Genomic DNA, 18,143 nt, shown 5'->3' with positions numbered 1-18,143 from the left:
TTTATGCATGCTACCGCTGTGGAAAGAGTGTAAACCATCCTCATTCAACATGCTTTCTCATGTTGAATGTGCAGAAGAAACAGTCAAAAGCTTCAGAAGTTTCTGGATCAGATTTCTGAGCAAGCAAGAAGCCCTCTTTGATATGAAGAGCTTTGTATCTCTGGAGTCTCCTTCCCACCTTCTTAACTAATTCTCAGCTACTGATGGCTGTTACTGTTTTGTTGGGAATCCAACATCTAAGCAGTGGGCTTCAATTATGGGAGAACTATCAAAACTGAAGCAGCTATTTTTATTATTCTTTAGCTTTATTTATTTATTTATTTATTTATCTTCATGAGGGATGTCACAGGATGACTGTGAGGCTGGGATTTCCCTGACTAATGTAAAAGCTCTGCCTGCGTGAGGCGGGCAGGTGCTGACCAGAGTCTCGTGGAAAATGTTGCTGGCTCCTGCTCTGACGTTTAACTTGTCCATTTCTCTACAAGTTCTCTCTGCATCCAGCCACTGGACCACAATAATACTAGAGCTCATCATTTTCCTGGCATTTCATCCACCCTCTCCCCAGTCCCTGCACTGCTAACACAAAGATTTGCAGCATGCAGCGCATTGCTTTTGACATGTGAGAGAACAGGCTGAGAGATGAAAGATAACCAGGTAGCACATGCTTCCTCTCCAGGCATGCATCTTCCCTGAGAAAAAGGAAGGGATCACTGTGGTACATGCTGTGATGGCGTGGTCTTTTCTCTTCTAGGGGGCAAGATCAGACCTGTAGGCCAGATTCTGCCTGCATGCCTCTCACTGGGCACCATCTGTGTTAGAACAGCATTGAAAATCAAAACTTGCTAAACAGAGATTTGGGACTTGAATAATTACAGAGAGTATAGCAAAGTTTGTATGGAGTCACCTGCTGATTTTGCACCAGCAGCAATGAAGGTTGTTTCCTCTGCAGTTCTGCATAGGAAAGGACGCACCCATTGAGATCTTACTTCTCTACATTGCCTCATATTACATAGCACATCATGGCACCTTACAAAGGAAGAGCAATGGAGCCACGCTCATAGCCACTTATAGCCACTCTTTTTATGTAGGCATATAGTCACATGTATTTAGTCATGGCATTTGCAACACAGTTTGGTCACACAAGAACCACCAGATGAAGCAGCAGTCCGCATGTGGATCCTATCACCAGAGCTTGCTTTCTGCTGTTGATGGTAGCATAACTCATGTTCTTGAACCTGGGGGCAAATAAGCTGTGAAAACCCCTGAGAAATTCAGAAGCAGAGGCAGTGTGTTGTGGCACTGAATGCCACAGAACAAACTCATCTCTGTGTTATGTTCCAACATCATGGTGCTTCAGCTACACACTCCTAGAAAGCATGTACCATTAAACCATCCATCACCAGGGGAAGCCTCTCATTCCTTTGCTGCAGAGGCAAAAGTAGGTAACTTGTATGTGATTTATGGGGAAAACTCTCACTAGATGAGTGCAACACACACCCTGTGCCAGCAGCAGTAAATCCAACCCACTGTGCTCTCCAGGGAATGCTTTGTGCAGTAGCCTGAAAAATATGTGCAATGCCTTTGAAAATCTTGCGGTTGAGGGTTGGTGGAACATTTCTCACCGAAGTTCTCTGTGGCTACCTGCCTGTGCCGAGAGACTGCTGTGGCTGCTGCCACAGCAAACACTGCCTGGTGTCAGGGCTTGTGTCAGACTTCCCACATCAGCCTTGCGTACAGTCAGAAGGCTACAAAGTTTACCTGTGTTAATAAAGTCTGTATTTAAAAAAGAGAGAGGGAGAGATGATTTTAACTAGTCTTGAAAAGAAGGATACTGTAATTGCAGGGATGAAGTGTTTGAAAGTGTTATTCCAGGACTTTGGAAAAGTCCTGTTCAAATTCCTAAGAGGAGAGCAAAGCAAGCTCTGAGGTTACTGAAGAACTCATGTGAAACCAGCATCAGTAAAGCAAATTCTTCTGCATCGGGGCCCTGAGAAGGACAGATGAGCAGTGACTGGGGCAGGCAGCATGATGCTCTCAGGAAAAGGGGAAATTAAGCTAGCTGTCATCCGTTGTAAATTGTTTTCCATTTTTATTCATTGGAGTGGATTAAAATAATCCCATACTGTTAAAATACTCTGCTCAACCCCAAATAAGAAAAGGAGCTCATCTCCTGCCATCTGAATAACCCCCACGAAGACTGAAGAGTCACACAGGAGGTGAATGAATGCCTGGCCTCCAAGAACTACAGGGCACCAGGAGAGCAGAAAAGAACCAGGTCTCCATGGCACAGTGCTGGGATGTGTCTCTGCCACCTCCATCCCACAGCAGGGCAGCAGCCAGGCAGCTTGTCCCTGGGGCAGGGCACAGGGCCACATCCTTCCTCAGGAAAGCACTCACCAGCTGCTTGGTCCTCCTGGGACCCGCTGCTGCTGCCTGCAGCAAGGGTTTGTTTCTCCCTGAGCTCAGCACAGCCTGCTCCAGGAGGCCATGCACAGCTGCCACGCTATGAAACGAAGAGCATCTCAATACCTCATCTGCTCAAATTGGCTAATGGTGTGACTATGTTGAAAAACAGTGCTTTCTAGCAGAGAATTTGCTCTGTCAAATAATATTGTGTTGCTCTTTGTAGCTGTTTTACGGAAATAAATAGGAGACATTACTTTCAGAGCAATCTACGCATAATCACTACCTCAAAGGAAAAGGAAAAATTAAATCAGTCTCAGAAATCTGGGAGATGGCAGGTGCTAGCCTTTTTAATGGGATTAATAAAAATAATGGCTGCTGTTAATATTAGGTATCTGATTTCCAGTGCTGAGCAAGAAAAGTGCAATACCTGCCATTTTAAATTACTCTGTCATGTTTTTATTCCTTCCTTTCCCCCTGGGATTTCAAAAATCTTGACGAAATGTGTATATACTCTTCAAATATTTCCTGAGGCCAGGGGGGTCCATATGCTCCTAGGAACAAATTTTTCACTCTGTGGGTCATTCCTGATGACATTTAGATTTTCTGATTGGTATATATTGGCAGCACAAAGCTAAAAGATGATAGGGATTTATTTCTCCTCACATATAACGTCATGCTTTCTACAATTTAAGGGCAGCAGAGAAGTACTGTGGTATTTTACAAAGATTAAGCAAAACACCTCAGTGTTTGAATTTTGATTACAGACAAAGCTCCTAAATTAGACTGTCATTGTCAAGGTAAGAATGATATTTTATTTAAACTGCTGCTGAACATATGGTGTTATTTATGCATCAGACATCCACGACAGAAGGAATTTTCTAAGTCTAATTTATGCTGCTAGTGAGCAGCCAGCAAAAAGATGAGACCTCACTGTTTTTACCAGCTAACAGAGTGCTGGTTTAGATTAAAATAGTTCAGGGCTGTATTTTCTTGAAGGAAAAATAATCTACAGATTTGTACAGAAACCGTGACTAATGTAAGTATAGATCAGTATCCTTCCTCCACTGTCAGACCTTGCCTATGACATGGTCTCTGTTTATCCTCAGCTACCCATTGCGCATCACAGTCCATGGCCTTTTTTGTTTTGATTTTATTTATTTATTTTTTTAATGAAAGCATTATTTGCACAGGTTAGGACAGAGGAGGCTATGTGCAGGGAGGGTGGACACGTCTGTATTCATTTGTGTATGCACTGAGTTATTGAGATTGCTCTTTCACTTATATGGAACATGAAAGTAGAATTTGGAATATAGAATATGAAGCTGAATTTCAAGTCATTTTTACTCCTATCTAGGGACAAACCAGAAGTTAATATGGTACATGCTGGGAATTATAATTATTGTTATTATTATTATTACTTAGGAAAACAGGAAATGAGACAGAAGTTTAGAAAAAGTTGAATATATTTCAGTTCTGAATCCTTTCTCCATTCCTCACCTTTGCAGTGCTGAGGGAAAGCTTGAGCCTGTATCCATCACTTTGATGCGTTTAGCTCAGCTCTGTAGTTGGCCTTTAGAGATACAAAAGCTCACTTCTTCTAAAGCATGATCCACCTAATTGCTCCTTCTTGTCATTGTCTGCTTCCACCAGAAAATAGATTTATTTTTCCTTAAATGTTAGCACTTACTCATACTAGAGATCCAGACAGCAGACTGTTAAATAAACGCAAGTATGTGCTATGAGTCACTCAAAGGGAGTTGCTAAGTGTGCTAATAGGTGGGAAATAGATGTAAGAACTTTACTTTTCAGTCAGAACTTCTGAGCTTTATCTGAATTTAAAAAAAAAAAATACTTTATCTATGTAACAAACATACTTACATTGAAAAGAGTTTTAATTTCAGTTGCTTGCTACACCCCCCACTGTGCAGTGGCTGCTCTTGTGGCAGGCAAAATTTCTCTACAGAATCAGGACAGACAGTGCCAGGCCTGATCCAGCCCTACCTTCCAGAGTGCAGCTTTCAGCCTTCTTCCACTTACAGGCTTTAAGCTTTTCCCAAGGATGCAACGAGGCTTATTCTCCCCTGTCTCCACTCCTGGATCTAGTGGCACCACTGAGCCTTGCAAGAGGCATAGAGAAGCACTAGGCTTGCAGGCATGCTGTCATCTGCCTCCTTAATCAGCACAGAGATCAGCAGGGAGCAGCAACAACGACCAGCAGGATGAAATAGCCTGAAGTTTTGGGACAAACTCTTTGGGATAGGACAGGGGGAAATGGATTCAAAGTATAAGAAGGGAGAATTAGATCAGATATAAGGAAGAAATTTATTACAGTAAGAGTGGTGAGGCATTGGAACAGGGTGCCCAGAGATGTGGTGAATGATTCTATGATTCTATGTTTCTGTTCTAAGGAGTGTTTTGTCAAGGGAGCCTATGCATCAGAAATAGGCACAGAGATGGTGCCTGTTGTTTGAAAGAAAATGCATGTACTGTTGCCACTTATTTTGACAAATCTTTGCAAAGTACTCAGGTTTCACTGTCAAAAACATTAAACGTGTTTATATCCAACTCAGCACCATTATTAAGAATTTTCAACAGGATATGAACAAAGTCAATAAATCTAGAAAGTGGCTGACAAAGTCCTCTGACCTGAAACAAGGACATCCAACAACAACACAGAAAGGAGCGATGGTGCTTTCACAGGCAGGGTATGATAACAGCAACCTGAATAAGCTGACCAATACCCAAATGGACCAGTGTCAGAATTATGGTACGCTGCCTTACGCTGATGGTATCTGCTATTTCTAAAATGGCACAATTGAACACAGTAACTTTGGGTTAGTTCTCCAGCCTGTTTATTAGCAAGCTCCCAGCTGCATCCATGCTGGTTTTGCTGAGGTACCAAAACCAAAAGGAGATAGAATCTGATATCCCATTGTCTTTAATGCGCAAGAATTGCTCTTTAAGACATTTATACTCTAACTCTGTGTTAACAGCACAAGTGTGAGATGCAGATGTGTGCCAGTGAGTGAAGCAGAGGTACATCTGCTGACTCAGACAGCAACACTCTCTCAAGTTGGCATTTCACACATCATAGTCGACATGAAATGGCCCAATTTCACCATAATGTTCAGTTTTCCTTATGCCAAGATTACCATTTTTTAAAATACCTGAATGTTTTAAACTCCAGTAAGACGTGACTATATTTTTTACTCTTAAAAACCCTAAATAACTCTACTCAGTGGGCTGTTGGTGCATACCAATAGGTGGGATCTTGCTCCGGCCAACCGCCTTGGCTGTAGAAGTGAATAGCACTTTGCCATGAGATAGTGCTTCTCTGTTTGTTTCCCCTGACTTGATGGGCGGGAATGAACGTGAGGCTTTGTTCTGACAGCAAAGTACCGATAGTACGGAAGCCATCTGCAAACAGCCCCTGACTTCTGGCCTACAAACTCCAGCTATTCCCATCTCCAGCTTCTTCCCAGCAGATCCTGCCAATCATGACAAATTGTGCAAAATTTGCAGTGAATTTGTGATGTGGAGAAAAGTCCGCTAAGGGACTAATTTGACACCATCAGATGCAATTTTCCTTTATTACCCTAAGGCAAGATTTAAACTAGTTTCCAGGGGTGAGAGGTGACTCCATTAACCTGCTGTGCTTGCTGCCACCTAGACTGTCTTAAGCACAGCAAAGCAGAGCTTTTGCTCATTTTCTCGTCTTTTCTGGTATTTTCATCTTAGGGAGGAACTTTTTATTTTCCAGTGGACATCTCTTTTCATATCAGGACTGATAGGCACCAAAGCCTTTTTACAGCTGTTTTTTGGCGTGAGAAAACCCAGATGTAGGCTCTATTGCTCCAACAGACCTGGTTAACCCTATGTGGTCTGGCACAAGGAGCCAGGGCCATGGAGGGCAGGGGCATGAGGCCCCGAGTGAAGCTGAGGAAATGGAGGAAGTTGAAGTGGGGGGAGACGTGCAACATGGAGTCAGCCCCAGTCCTGCAGAGCCACAGGGGCCAGCTCTATGAAATGGAGTCCTAGAATACGAATGACAAGAATAAACAAGGGCTTTTACACTTCAGATAAACATCTGCATTTGTGTGACCATATCCCTGTTGCACCACATCCTCCAGCATTCTGGGACAGTGCAAGGCTCTTCCATTTGGCTCCACAATTCCAGCCCAGGCCCAGCAGGGCTCCTAGCTTAGGGTTCACACTCAATAAAGCAACTTCTTTGGTTCTGGATTCCAGCAGGCACTAGAGCAGTGAAGCCCTATTCTCTTGTAATCACCTCTGAGTTGTAAATCTTCCATGTGGTGCTTGCTTTTGTGTATGTTTATACACGGTACAGTTACTCTACTACACAGACAAACTGCATAGCAGTGACATAAGTGAGCAGATATTAACAATAACTCCACATGAGATTGCAGAGCCACATCTACTGCCCATCTTATGATCATTCAGGACTCAGTTCCATCAAAATGCACTGTGAGAAGTCAATGCCACAAGTAAGGAGAGAGTTTGCAAAAAATCTGTCTCTATAAGCTTTTTTTCTTTTCCTTCGAATCATCTTCTGAAAAAAAAAAAAATGAGCCTAGTTCTGTTCTGTCCCGGTGAACAAGCTGAACAAGCTGCGAAGGACAAAAGCACTGCTCTGCAGTGTTTTCAGTTTTCAGTAATTAGTTAGAAAAGCAAGGACAAAAAAAAAAAAAAAAAAAAAAATATTGAGCATGAAAGAGATACCTCTTCTACATGTAAGTAGTTTAGCTGTACCAGGGATTTCTGGTGTAGCAGAGGTGTAACCATCTTGAATCTGCAAATATTCAGTGTTTGTCTTTGGCAATAATTTGGAAAAGGCATTGCAGAAGCAGGAACAAGAATCCCTGGGAGAGCAGATACAACACAATCTGCCCCAGTGCAGTATTCTCCATGGTTTTAATAGATGGCATAAATTCTGAATGATGAGGTAGTTCCATAACTTTTCAAGAGTCTTTTTAATTATCAAGAAGAGCTGCTAAGTGAGCTAAAGTGAGCTAGTTTTAAGAAATGAAATCAAAATATTTGTATAGGGAATTGGATGGGTTTGTCTTCACCTATTTAACTAAATTAGGTGAAGCCAAAATGTTGAGGACTGATGATTATTGCAAAATAATCTGGATGAAGAACAGTTATAAAGTTCAAGTTAATTAGCTATCTCTAAATAGTTTTACATATCTGTGGATATTTTTGTCCTGAGGCAGACAACTGGAAAGACTCTGCAGACTGCATCACCTGAGAGCACAAATCTGGGCCACCGTACTTCTGATGACAGCAATGCATTTCTATGGTTAGGTACCACCTTGTGTGGCTAATGCTACTCAGTGTCCTTCAGGAACTGACCAAGATTCTCAATTTTTGACACATGCTCTCTGCTCTTTTCCCTCTCAGAGGCAATGTGGGAGGCAGGCCTCACTGCCATGTAGAAATGCTTGCAACACCCTCCTCCAGGAGGGATGCATTTGCTTTCAAGATCAACAATCTCTTTGGGAAGAAAAGATAAAATAAATACAACCAGGAAAAGCTATTTGAACTGAATTACTGGCACTACTGTTTTCACCTCTCCACAACCTAGCTATGACTTGCAGAACATCCCAAGTTAAGAGTTCATAATTCCAGCTAAACTTAATGATGGTATTTACACAATAATTATGTTGCAACAGCTAATAGGCTTGGTTGTGGGCAAATCTGTTTTGCTGCATCTCTACTGACTTTGATCCAAAGAACATTCCCACTGCTGCAGTTCTACCGGTAGGTAGGAACAACTGTAGCACTGATGCAAGTGACCACAGCTAATTCAATGATAATATTGTCTAATTGTAGCCCAGGGCAGGCTGCTGTGCTGGCAGTCCTTGCTAGTAGTTGCTGCTGGCTTGCCCATCCAGATCTCCCAGCATCAGTAGTACAATGTAAATTTTTCTGATGGGCAGCTTATAAGGAAAATTGTGAACACATCAACTCTATCTCAGCTTTCTTCACAAACACAATGATAACAGTAATAGAGTTTCTCAAGGTTACTATGAAGGCTAACAAATGAATGCATATAAAGTTATTTGAAGATGAAGAATTTTTAATATTCTATCCAGTTATAAAAGGTTAGATGCAGCAAAGATAGTAGCCTTCCTTCTAATTTAAGTGAAGTGTACTTTTACAAAGTTCTATAGGTGCTGGGCTTAGACTGTGAGAGAGAGCAGTCAATTGCTGTACATAGACATGACACTGAGAGATGAACTTTCTCTTCATGAACTTCGGAAAATCTGATTCATCTCATCATAATTAAAAAAAAAAAAAAAAAAAAAAAAGGGACGGGAGAAAGATAAAAAGCAAGAAAAAGCAAGAGAGAGACAGAAAAGGAAAATACATTCTTTGAGCCAGAGTAAGGTGTAGGGCAATGTTTCATATTAACCCTGGTTTCCTTTTCATCCAGCTGATTTCTTCGAAAAACACAGCTATAGTTGATCCACCAGTCCTATGGCCTGCATTTTTCCTCAGGGAAACTCATTGTTATGGTTAGAAAGAGCAAGAGGAAAAATGTTGCTCAGAAATTTGAACATATGTTTTTCAATCTAGTATCTTTGTAAAAAAAGGAGATGCATTGAAGATGAAGTTTCTCATTGCAATCTCATTAATTTATTTATTTGTTAGTTAGTTTCGTTTCGTTTAGACTATCAGGAAAGACTGGAAAATTTTCAGCCAGGCCTAGATAGAAATCATTGGACTGCATTGTGTTGAGTTGAGTTATGCTTGACCATGGCACTTTCTGAGGGTATAGAGGGCTGGAAGTCAAACTCATGTCCCGCCTGGCTTCAAAAAAGAATGCCAGTGTGACTCTCCCCTACCATAGCCAGTGATTGCTGATCAACGACTTCATCTTTCTCAAATCAAGTGGGAATTTTCCAGAAAGGAGATAGTTACAGAGGAAGAGAGATCTCCCAGCCTGCAGTAATAGGCTTGTTGGTTATCCATCCCTGGGGCTGATCACAGACAGCAAAAGCAATCTGAGCTGGCTGCACAGAGCTCTGCTCTGGAGCTCAGCACCCAGGAGAGTATTGATGGTAAATTGCAGAAGATCAAGCAGCAAAATCCTGCACCAACATGGATGAGCTTATCAGGTAAGATGTCCTATTCAATTTCTCTCTGCCAGGTCAGTAGCAATTGTGATGACAAAGAGGGACGCAAGCATGGACTTCCCACAGAACAGATGTGCTCCCATCACCCAGCAGGCTGAGGCAGATTACAGAGACTGAGTAGTGCCTTCCGGGGGCTTCTTCAAAATGTCTCAGGCCTATGTGAAACAAAGGTAAAAAGAATCATTTTGGAAATCAGAAATATCAGTCAACTAAGATGCTATTTCCTGTGCTCTACCAGTGGCCTGAGCTTCCTTCTGTGCTTTCCTTTATATGCAGCAGCACAGAAGGGAAACTATTTCAGCTAATTTCAGACACCTACATGTCTTAGGGCTCAGCTCAGCTCTTTTAGACATCTATCCTAAGACAAATTAATTATAGAAATAGGAACAGAATAGAAATAGAAATAATTTCTACAAGTTATAGAAATCCCTGTCTTTCCGATGACTGCAAAGGCAGTCTAAGTGACAAGTTCATATGCAGATATGCGATCAGATCAGTTCTGTCCACTGCTAACTACTGCCCCCACATCCTCCCCACTTCCCCCATCAAAAAATGCAGATGCTCTGAAAGCACAAGGCTCAGCACAAACAAGGCTGTGTTCATTGATGAGTAAAACCAGGTTGAAATTCAACTGCTAGCTCTGGCCTCCCACTCATTATCTCTGCTTGGTGTTTAGATCTCAGGGAATTTGTGGAGTTTCTGGGTTGCCAGATACCAGATAGTCTTTTCTGTGAGACAGCGGGTGTAATTCCTTCAACGATTGTGGAGGAATCCCTAGATGGGAACCTCGTGAGTATTGCTCTCTCTCTTCTAAGTTCATAGGTTGTCTGACAAACGCTTATTTTCTGCTGATGTCAGAAAGCCAGAAGACATTCAGCAGCTGTGAACACTGGAAGCTTAATAAGAGCAGAAAAGTTTCCAGTCTGCTGCTGCACTGGTTACGTATGCAAAGTGAGGTTAAAGAGAGGTAGCTCTGCCCTGTCCCTCAGAATAATTTTTGAGGTAGAACAGTATTCCCTCTCGTCTATTTCAGAATATGTTTAATTCTTAAAAAGAGTTCAGTGATCCTTGCAATGCAAGGATAGTAGGTAGGATATTCAGATAATAAATAAGTTAGTAGTGTGTAGCTGATGGGATGCAACATCCAATTCAAAGGCACATTTCAAATGCAGAGTTGTCATGCAACAGACATAGTGTGTCACCAGATACTGAGGTCATACAAAGCACTGTAGAAAATGATCTTCAATACAAGCAATATCTCCATTTCTTTGGGATGTGAAACTCTTATACTTTTTTTTTTTTTCTTTTGTTTCTTAGGGCTCAGTTTCCCTCAAAACTAAACTGGTATTTGCTGGTTTCAAGGGCTATTTGTTGATGTGACAGTGACACATCACTCTGAGTAATGCCTCTTAAGTACTATTAGCATGTATCTGATCTGAAAACACACAAACACATTCAAACAAAAATGCTGTATTAAAAGTCAGGCCTAAAATAAATAAACAGGAAGCAAAACGAACATCTTAAAAGAAGGAACTGTATTTGAAATACTTTAAAGATAAATAAACTTTTAGATTTGACTCCCTCTAGAGTAATTTTAAGGAAAAGCTTGATAGAGGAGGTTTCTTTTTTGGTTACAGAAACTCCCTCCTGGCTGTCCTGAAGAAATGTATTCCTTTCTAAGTGCAATCCCTTTGTGCTTCTTTGTGGCATAGCACTCTCCTGGTGTCACTGAAGCTGGGCCCTGCACGGCTCAGAGCAGCGTATGTCACTGAGGAGAGAAAAGCAAGGAAGACCTTCATTTTTAATAAGTACTGAAATAGCTGTAGTAGTGCATATTGACATTTTCAGGACAGGAGATCAAGTCCTGTCCATCTTTGTCAACCTTTGGTCTGTCCTGCTGAGTTCGACCATAGTGGACCCTGTCTACAGGGAACTGTAGTAGGACAAGATCTTCTTCACTTTGACCCTTGGGGTCAAGAATCTCCTGAGTTGGAGTTTCAAACAAACTCAGTGCAATACTACAACATCTGCATATCCCAAGAGTCTATTTTTCCTAGAAGGAAGATCACCTCATTCAAAATTAACAGTATCACTGTAGCTAATGAATTCTACACAACTGCTTAGCTGAACACCCTCATCTATGTCGTCCATAACATCGCATGGCCATGCACTTGTATCCTCTGCCAACCCCACTGCTGCTCACTCTGAGGGAGCTGCAAAGGATTAAGTAGTAGTCAGATATTCAAAAGAAGAAAAGGTAGCACATAAAATAAAACACTCAATTTCAAGACACCACATATAGTCTTTCCAAAGTGTTTGTGTGTCTAATGAAAACAGAACATCCAATACATTCTGTAAGTTTCATATGTAACAAAGAAGAGAGAATAAAGGACATGAATGATTTTTCTTCTTTGCCAGGCACTAAGATGCAAAAATACCTAGAGGAAATAAATGCTTAAATATACTGCAGCTGCCTGATATGAAAACACATTAAATATATTTTTCACTAATTTCTCAGCCTGTGATGAATTCTCAGTTGCTAGTTTTGCAAAAACACAAAGGAAAACAACCAAAACAAAGCAACCAGCATCTTTTTAGCTGTAGAAATGTGTAGATAAACTCAATCTGACTACAGCTCGTGTACTGCACTCAGTTCCTTCAGGAATAAATTTGGATCAGTACGCCGTAGACTCCAAAGGGTCAACATGACATATTGCATCATATCCCCCTACACGAAAAGGAATTCACTAACAAACATCACTTCCAAAAGTGCTTCTTTATTCCCCTTTCACATTATAGTTTCTTATGCAATATTTTAGTGGATGGCTTTGGTGCTTTGCCACATTTCTCTCAATCTATTTATAAATGTTTTGTTGGAAAGAAAGTAAACATTCTGGGACAAACACTTTATAAACCTTAGCTATTTTCATATAATACTCAAACTGGAATTGGTTTTGTTTAAAATAATAATAATCCTGGACTGCTGTACAGAATGACACAAAATCTCCCAAGCTTATTAAAATGCAAGAAGGAAAAAATGAAAAAGCATAAACCAAAGAGTTTATACCACATCTACAAACACAGAAATGATTTATTTTACGAGCGGGGGAAAAAAAAAAAAAAAAAGGCCTGCCAGGTAGACTGCATCCTGCTTGGTATTTAGCTGTTAGCAGCCTTAAGGGCAACCACCGTCGTTTGATTATAAATCGAATTGATTAACATCCCACTGGAAAAGCAGCAGCAGAGACGAGCCTGTGTTTTATTTCCTTCCCCCTCTCTCCTCCGATAGCGGGTTAAACAAATGTTTCGCACCTGAAGGCTCTGCCTTCACCCGGAGGAGAGCACACCCGGTTCCTGAGGGCAGGCATTCCGCATGCTGCTGCGACGGAGGGCTCTGTGATGGCCGCATCCTTCCCACCACACCGGACCGGGGGACTCGCCTCTTGTTTATTTAAATGACACTGTTGTTTGAAAGGATGGGGGTTTCTTATCCTCTTGAGTCATGCATTCTCTGTCTGGGATCCTCTGTTTAGGCACTTTTAGCACCTCATTAATTACTAACTGCAACTAAGTCATGCTGTTTTGCAACTCTATTGCCTTTGTTAAGAAATCTCAATCCTGTGTTAGAATGTGAAAGGGGACTGTTATCTACCATATTCCCTGCTTGACTCCCTCTTACAAAATTAGCTTTCTAGTTCTTGAAATCCGTATACAGGTGTTCTTTATATCCGTACCCCACATCCGGGCGGTCACACTTGTAGAAGCTACTGGTATCGATAAAGAGCAAGAACAAAAAACTACTCAGATCCCTACATTACATACGTTTTAGCCAGAAAGGCACGATTTCTTAATAAATTTTAAAAGTCCTGGTATAAAACTCAACTCCAGATGCCATTTAATGAATCTGTGGATACTAAAATACTCTCAAATAGTTAGTTAATAAAGATGAATAACTAACAAACCGAGCAGTTGGAGATTTTATTTCACTTTTAGAAGAGAGGTTGATGGGGTGCTATCATGTAAGGAGTAGATAAACTTCCCTGCTATGTGCTACATGTTATTGCTGTATGTAACTACAAGCACATTAAAGCAGGTTGGTACGAGAAGCCAGATCCAAACAGGGACTTTGATGGCTGTGCAGAAAGCTGTGATCTAAGAATCAGCAGCAGCAGCAGCTCAGCCTGGAAGCATGCCATTAAATCCACATCCTTCCCTCTTTGAGGTGAATGCTCTCGGGATTCAGCCCTATGGAGACCTGGAACCAACCTGAGCAGGGCTTCTGGGAGAGCAGTCTGAGGGCCAAACCCAAGCAGAGCAAAGCGTAAATGCTCTGAGGAGCCAGACCTGGCTGCCAGTCCAAACTCTGAACAAGCACTGTGCAATAAGTTCTTTGTAACTTAGTAAAGGGGAACTGTTTAAACTAAAAGAGGGGAGATTTAGCTAAGATGTCGGGGGAAATTTTTCACTGAGAGGATGTTGAGGTGCTGGAACAGGCAGCCCAGAGAGGTTATAGATGCCCCTGTTCCTTTCCACACTATCCTGTGCTTTTCTTGCGGTGTAGCTTTCTTGTAATTTAGCTCCCCAAACACCTCCATGCAAGGTGCAAAAGTGCTGGTATTAGTACAAAGGCAGTGCCAATAGTATCTGACAATGCTGGGACCAAAGGCTTAATATAAAACTGCCTTACACCTTTAAGCCTGAAGCCACCAGAAGCCACCTACTACCATCAGGCAACCCCCTAGCTATTGCTACACTGTAGAAGACATCAAGGTGTGACTAATCCACCACACATAACTTCACTGAATTGACTAAAGGAAGCTCCAGTGGTCTTCCATTCCAAGAAATAAGCAGGCTTTATTCTCCTTTCAAAAGAGAAAAGATTGTCAATATCGTCAATATCAATATCGTGATAACAGATAATTTATGACAAGAGTTTTGATCTGCTCATTCTGTTTGAAGTATGAAGGTGGAGCCTCAACTCTCTTGTTCTCTCTCTGGTCCAACAAATCTTAGATTTGAGAACCCCACAGCTACAGAGCCTACCCCCTTCCTCCTGGGTGAATATTCTGTTTTTTAAAGGAAAATGAGATGATGTTTAGAAGATGGAGTAGTTTTATCGGTGTGTTTCTAAGCTTTCCCTGTGATGGAACTGGGATGGAACTGTCCATGCCTGGGCCTGAGGCAGACAGAAAGGCTGTGCATGGGCATATGCAATCTTAGAAGCACAGAGGAGGATTCTTCAGGTCACCAGAGCTGAACTGCACCAAGACTTCCTAGCAAGTGGAGGTGGCTGCTGAGGACAGCTGCAATGGCAGCACAGAAACTCCATGCCATGCACCATTGTCCTTCTTCATGCCTACCCGTTGACTTGCGTGCATGCAGGGCAATATGCACATCACCCACACTACAGTGTGAGCACTCAGGTGAAGAAACAGATTTCTCTACTCCCTGCATTCCTGAAGGATTCTACATCAATAATTTCATCAATAGTGTCCTTGCTAAATCAACACTTTCAAGACCTTCCTGTCCTTTACAGTCTACTTTCCATGTCAGGCTTGTTATTCCTTGCTCTTCATGCTGTACTAGATTAGGGAAGCAAATGTGCTGAAGTGAATTTTCTTTTTATTATTATTATTATTATTATTATTATTATTATTATTATTATTATTATTATTATTATTATTATTATTATTATTATCCCCTCAGGATTTCACGTTTTTTTGAGGCAGCTATTTCCCCAGTCCAATGTGCTACTGTTAATCGTTGGGTCAGCACCACCCAGGAAGTGGGAATGAGCAAGTCATTCCAGCAAGTCAGTGGGATTTGTTTAGGGGAACATAACCACTAAGCAAATTCACTGGGAGCACAACCACAGTGAGAAAACACCCAGGCTTATGATTTGGGTGCTGTGAGTCGTTCTCCCAAATGCTGGAATCACAGAGAATTCAACAGTCAGAAAAATGAATGTGTCAGACAGCCCCTTGAAACTTTCGTTGTTGGTTACTCACATCCTCCAGTTTTACTCAGTCACAGCTTTACCTCGTGGGCTGTTACCACACAAAAAGTACACTTGTGTAAAGTGATGCATCACCAGTGTAGCGATTCTGGTGCTACCCCCCCCCCCCCCCCCCCCCAGACTGAAAGCATTCTTTTAAACTTAGCATAGATCATGAAAGTATTTGTGTTAATCACCTCCATTCCAGGCCATTTACACCCAAACTACACTGAGACTTCCATGGCAATGCTGAGCTTTTTACTAGTAAATCACTGTTGCTCTAGGCACAGATTCTGCAGAGACAGAACAAAAAGTTGGTCTCCATCCCAAAGGCTTTACAATCTGATGGCAAGTCCAAGAGATGGCCATCTGACAGATGAACTGAGAGAAATAGTGAGTTAGCAAGGTTTTGAACATCCTCGCATTAACTGCTACAGCTTTCTCTGTGCCAAAAAGTTCTCCATTTCATTTTGACGCCTTCCTGTTGGACTTTCTTAACTGAACTGCATCTGGAAGGTCTGTACTGCGGAATCCACCCATGCATTTTTCCCACAAATACTCTTTTTTTCCCCTACATATAATAAAACAACAATTCAGCTCTCTTCCAGAGCTATCCTGAAGACCAGATCCAAACCTCTTTTGAACTCATGAGGGGTCAAGCTGACGGCAGCGGGCTTTGGAGCTGGCCCGGGCGGAGGGATCGTCCAGACCGACATGCTAATTTAGGGCCTGATCTTACAGGCTTTGATTACACTGAGATTTCATTACAATGACAGAAGTCATTGCACAAGTCAGAGATGGGAAAAATCAATTAGGTCATCCAGTCTGTTCTCTGCCAATGTAGGATTGTCCCCTATTGTGCATTTTATTAATGTTATGCCATTACGTCTTTTAAATATTTAAAGCATAAAGACATTAAAAATATTGGGATTGGAACTTCAGGAGCTAGTTTACTTTTAAAAAGCATGCACTTTCTCATAGTTTTAACCTACCGTGAGTAAAGCATTTCTCATCACTCCCTTCTTTTGGTTTATTTAGACTACACAATTATAATCCTCTGTTTGTGATATTAACAGCTTTTGAGAATGCTTGCGATTTAACAGAAGATTAACCTCCCAAACTGAATTTGACTGAAGAACAAATGGGTTATGTTAGGAAACATTACACAGGAATGGAACAACTGTCAGATTTGGAAGTGTGGAAAAGAGCAGTAACACAGACACACACACACATACTTACACATATATATGTGTATGTACGTGTGATTTGGTTTATTGCTTCTACATGTGTGCCTCTGCACGTCTTGCCTACTGCATGCTCCCCTCTTAGTTCATACAGAAAAAAAGTGTGGGACAAAGACTGTCACGATTTGGGGTCCTGAGCAGTGCCAAGAATATTGTTAGTGATTAACAAACAGTAATGTGTAGGATTGTGCAAGTTCTGTTCAGGGTGAGTGCTGCAGCCCGCCAGCCCTCCCCATTTGGAAAGGCGTTGCTTCCACAGATGCCTCAACAGCAGAAGTCTCATCTGTGTGATGCACACCCTGAGGAGCACCTGAAAAATAAGGATCTCATGTTTGATACTGAATTTCATTTCCAAATTATGTCTCAGAAGTAATCCGTGGCCTTTGTTTCTCTACTACGCTTCCCAAGTTGGGAAGGCAATGAGCCTTTTGTTCACTTACACAAACTATTTCCAGTCTAGAGAAGAACAACAAAGGGGGTAGCATTCAGCTGTCCTGTTCACATGGCTACTTCTGTGACCAGAGTGCCACTGTAAGCAAGCATCATATCAGCTATTTATTGAATACTGTTATCTTAAAGTCTTAGTTTGGATATGGACTGCACAGCATGAGCTTACCTCCCCTTTCCCTCATTTATTTACTATTCTGAGAGTGAAAATTTTCTGGCTACACAGAGTTGCTCAGAGAAACCCCTGGGCAAGAGCTGCAGCAGCAAAACACCACACACCATTCCTCTTTGATGAATAGGCTTTATTTATTTATTTATTTATCAGCTTCAGTTTAAAAACAGCTCCGGGCTGATCTTACAGTCGCAGATTTACTGAACTGAATGCAGTTCGGTCAAATGGAGGGCTAAGAAATCTCTTGACTTCCAGAGCCGATGAGGATCATCAGTTTCTCTTGCCCATTCCACAGACCCATGCCCTCGGAGGGGCGCACGGAGACTCCCAGGAGCCGTTCCGACCCACCGGTCCCGGTCCCGGCGCTGCGGCTGTCCCGGCCCCGCTCCCGGTCCCTCTGCCCCGCAGCTGCGCGGCTCCGCTCGGCCGGGCTGATGTCGGCCTGAACTTTGCCACCAATATCTCCTCGGGATGAGCGACATAAACACGGCACTGCACTCCAGAGCGTTGCTCTGGAACGAGCTCCTTCCACACATTTCAGTAATATCAGAACTGTCCCCATGCGCACCGGCAGGCGGGATGGCTCAATCTCCAACAAACCCGAACCCGACCCGAGGAGAACGCGCTCTCCCCGTGCCCGCGCAGCCCCTCAGCTCGCCCGCCGCGTTACTTTTATGTTATGCCTCTCCGGCAATCCCACTCCATCCGGCTCAAGT

The sequence above is a fragment of the Phasianus colchicus genome, chromosome 2 (assembly GCF_987193195.1).
Source record: "Phasianus colchicus chromosome 2, bPhaCol1.hap1.1, whole genome shotgun sequence".
NCBI lineage: Eukaryota > Metazoa > Chordata > Aves > Galliformes > Phasianidae > Phasianus > Phasianus colchicus.
This window is presented reverse-complemented; position numbering follows the sequence as displayed.